Here is a 5,000-nt window from a genome sequence, read left to right on the forward strand (position 1 = left end):
GGAGTAAAGAGAAAGAGCTTTGTTTTTTTTTTTTTTGGGGATTCAAGAGGAGGCAACATTTTAAGAACCAAGTCCCTACTATGTTAAACATCTTCTGAGTTAGGGATTGTAGTTCAGATGAAGATTCAGATGTGCAGAGTAAAGTTGAATCATCTGCATATTGTATACAGGTTGCATGAGGAATAGCTAAGTAGAGATCATTGATAAATATTGAGAATAAGAGAAGGCCTAGAATGGAGCCCTGAGGGACACCCAGTGAGACTGGCAGATGATAGTTTATTCTCCCAGAGCACAGCCTGTTGCCTATTGCTGAGGTAGGAACTAAACCATTGTACAGCCAGAGTATCAAGCGAGAGTGATTTCAGAATATTTATAAGTAAAGAGTGGTTCACCATATCAAATGCTTTTGTGAGATCAATAAATACAGTGGTAGAGAGAACATTGTTATTGCGGTTTCTGTTAATAGTATCAGTAAAAGATAAGAGAGAAGTAGTAGTACTGTGGAATAGCCTAAAGCCATGTTGGCTTTCGGCTAGTATGTTATGTTGAATTAAATGGTTTAGAAGCTGATGGTGAATGCATTTTTCCATTATTTTTGCTAAGGGGGATAGTAGGGCTATGGGTCGATAGAGTAATCATTTGAGTTGCCACCTTTATGTAGGGGGATAATGTGTGAGATTTTCCATATGTCAGGGTTGCTTCCCTCGTTAGTGGTTCTATTAATCAGGATGTATATAGGGTATGCTACTTCTTTAGCTGCTTTTTGCAAGTATTCAAGCTGGGCTCTGGTTGGCAGAAGGAGTACAAGGCTTAAGTTTTAGAATGAGTTTGTAGATAAAATTAGTTGAGGTGGGTTGTAATTGGAAGGTAAGAAGAGAGCTGGGAGAAGAGTTAAGAAGACTGGATCTGTCAAGAGATAGCTGACTGGCTAGTGATTGGATAGCCTCTGTGAAGAAGGAATTGAAAGCATTGGGAGTTTGGATAGGAGTCTCATGTGTTGCACCTGTTGGGGTTGGTGTATTGGAGTGACCTGAGTGTAGGAGTCTATTGATACTTGCTCGGAATCTTTGAGGATTGTTTTGGTGTGTTTGCTGCATTTTACAGTAAAATTTGTTTTAGTCTGAGAGCATTGCTTTTTTTGTCATGTTTCTCATATGTCTAAAGATTTGTTGATCTGATGTATTTTTGGTAGTTCTCCACCTAGTCCAGGCTTTATTTCTGAGGAGGATTTTTTCCTGGTTTCATTAGTAAGCCAGGGGGCAGGTCTAGACCTAGTTCTGATAGTAAGTTTAGGTGCATGCTGGTCCAGGATTTCTAAGAATTTAGAGTTAAAGTATTTGACAGCCTCTTCAAGTGGGGGGTTTTTAGTTGAGACCAATCACAGGCACTGAGTTCACTCTGGAATAGCCCTTGGTTAAATTGCTTGTTGGACCATATAGTCCTATATGATGCTAGCTGAGAGGTATCAAACTGGTTTAGTTTAGAAGATAAGACTTATAATGCAAATTAGTGTTTAATCATTATTAGTTCCTTGTTAATACTGACTGTTCAGGTGTATCTACTTGTCTAGAAGTTTCTCTAAGTACACCAGCAGCGATTCAGTGTGCCATGAGTATTCTCTTTCCTCCATATTTGTGTGACAGTACAGTTAGCATGTTTAAGTTAGTGGGGTGGGGAGGCAAAGCCTCCCACCCCCCATTGGGGGGGGTGCAGAGACGCTTGCCCCCTGCAAAAAAAGCATATATATAGTGTATATTTAGTGCATGTGGAATTTTCAGTTAAAAGAGTTTTGATGTTTTGTGGTTTCGATTAAAAGACTTTTCAACCAAATGAGCCACTGTTTCTTTAGATCAAATGAACAATAATGACTCACACATGCACACACACACACACAAAATGTCTTTATCTATTCTTCAAAGAAGTAAAGCATACTTATGTGTTTCTACATCTGTATGCACTGAACAGAGAAGAAACTATACAATGGTATGATATTTAAAAACTACCATTTGCCATACAATGCTTGGGCTGTCAGCTTTATTTTAAAAAAGGACAACACATTTGCAAATAAATAAATAAAGAAAGAAAGAAAGAAAGAAATAGCTAGCACAATTCATGCCAATTTATGTAAATATTCTGGCAGCATCAGAGGTTTGTAGTTCATCCCTGATGAGTTTACTATGAATAATCACATTTTATTTATTCTACATGCAGTTATTCATAATCAAAATGTTTAAAACATTGAGAGGTCACTACTCAAAACAGCAACAGTTCACTAGGGGCAAACTCGCACGCACTCAAGAAATGAATATATGCGTGCACATATAGATAGATCGATCTAGATCTAGATAAATATAGCAACGTATAAGTATGTTTTGTGTGGATATGGATGCACATCTGATCACAAAAGGAAATTAAATTAGTTGCTACTTCAAAACCAACATCCAGTCTTGCAATACACAAGTGTGGATGTGCACGCACGTGCACACACACACACACACACACACACACACACACACACACACACACACACACACACACACACACACACACATGCACACTTAGTGCATGTGGAATTTTCAGTTAAAAGAGTTTTGATGTCTTAGTGTATAGGGTTTGGTGGTGGCTATTTATTTATCATTTATCACTGGATAATGGGTATTGAATGAGTCAATGTAATGTGAACTACCTATTGCGTGTCATGTGCATTGTTATTTTCTTTCTTATGTTATTCTTTGATACCGCTGTGTCTACATTATTTGCACTGCATTTTTCTCATGATCTGACATTTGTAATTTCATTTAGGCTGCACTTGTGTGGTCCTAAATGACAATAAAGTTTCTTTGAATCTTTGAATGTTTGAATACAATACCACACAATGTTTTATGTGGCTGGCAGAGCTCCTTGACTCCCCAACATGGGAGCACTGACTCCTCACCCCATCTAACTATCATACATACATATATACATACATATACATAAATGCACAGACTGACTTCACAGTTACACAATATCATCCAAAGTAAAAACACCACTGAAGCACTATAGACTAAATGAATGCAGCAATCTTTGATGAATTGTTGTGTCATGTCAACTATAGGAGACTTAAGTGAACCAAGTAAGCAATAGAGTAGGACAGCTTCTACACATGTCAACACTGTGACCCTTCAACAAACTTTGTTTCCATACATTTATCCATATATATACATATATATATATATATATATATATATATATATATATATACACACACACACACATATATATATATATATATATATATATATATATATATATATATATGCATAAATGTAGATACAGATCTGTATATCTATATCTATATATCTATCTTTATATATATATATATGAGTCAACCCAGTTGCTTGGGATTGGGAACTTAGTGAGAAATTTACCTAACTTTTGACCAACATGTGTCTGTCATTGTAAGAAACTCCTTTTGTTTTGCACAGCTTATCAACAAAGGGACTATGTCTAGATCTAGGGATGTCATTGTCCCCCTTTACTCAGCCCTCATTAGGCCAGTCATTGAATATAGTGGCCCCTTTGCATGGTATCTGTTCAGACATAGGCAACAACTGAAATGCCCACAAAGATACCTTACTAAAAGGATACAACGCATAAACAACATGTCCTACAAGGACTGTCTCGGAGCTATGCAACTATACTCGGTATCCTACAGACTGCTAAGAGATGACATGTGTCTGACATACAAAGCATCCTTCCGACCCATTACTGATGGATTTACTGCACATCAACAAGTCAGATTGTATCGGAAATACTCAGTCTAGGGATCTAAACCTTTTCTGCAACATCAGCAGAGGGGGTTTTCTGCAACATCAGCAGAAGGGTTTGGAGGGTTGGGCATATCTTGCAGAGGATATTGCTGCTGTGGAATACACATAAAACAAAGTTCATATCTATCCATATTCAAGTGCAACTTACAACTACAGATAGGAAACAGAAAACATACCCCAGGACTGCCCCCTATACTATTGATGGACAGAGGCAGCTTCTAAATACTTTACCTCATGCATGGGTCCTCCCAAATTACAGTATCTATGGCATGATCCTAGTTATTCTCATTGGAATTAATATATAATTATTGACCATGGAATGGTTAAGGCCAATCTGTAACAAATGGGAAAGATTATTTCAAGTACAAAACAGGGAAACTGGCTAGGTTTAAATGGTCCACAAGTGTGTTTGTGCATATATATACAAACACAGACACACACACACACACACACACACACACACACACACACACACACACACACACACACACACACACGCGCACACACACACACACACACACACACACACACACACACACACACACATGGTTACAGTTCATTTGCTCTAAAATGAAAAACAAAGGTTCATTTGATGTAAACCAGCAATGACCGAATCACATTTGATCAAAAACTAAGTTTTTTTTTATTTTACATCTGTTGACCTGGCTAGTCCAACTGGATAAATGTACATTTTCAGTAGAGGCCCGGGGAGAAATGCTCCAAGACAGATACATTATGCCAATATGTGTAAGGTTACAATTTCAAAACAGTGTATATAAGGTTACAATCAAGTTAACATAGCAGATGTTTCAAAACATTTTACAGTACATTGCAAAAGAATATTTACAAAAATATAGAACAAGATATTCACATGAGGTAAATTGAACTTTTTCCAGGTTTACAATTCCTGAGAATGGTTGCATAAGTGTATTTACAACATATAGAAAAAGATATCCACGTGAGGTAGATCATAACTATATGCAGGTTTACAATTCCTGCAATGCCTGCAGTAAAGAACATTGATACATTGATCAAAAGTCTGAGTGGAGTTAAGAGAAATTAAGTAACAGAGGTGGTAGGTTAGTCAGGGTTTGTGTAAGGGCATAACCAATGTGTTCTAAGGTATATTTTGAGTTTTTGTTTGAAGTAGGGTTGAGAAGGAATTAAAGTAAGTTCACTAGGTAGAAG

This window comes from Protopterus annectens, chromosome 1.part1 (genome assembly GCF_019279795.1).
Source record: "Protopterus annectens isolate FY-2018-M chromosome 1.part1, PAN1.0, whole genome shotgun sequence".
Lineage (NCBI taxonomy): Eukaryota > Metazoa > Chordata > Ceratodontiformes > Protopteridae > Protopterus > Protopterus annectens.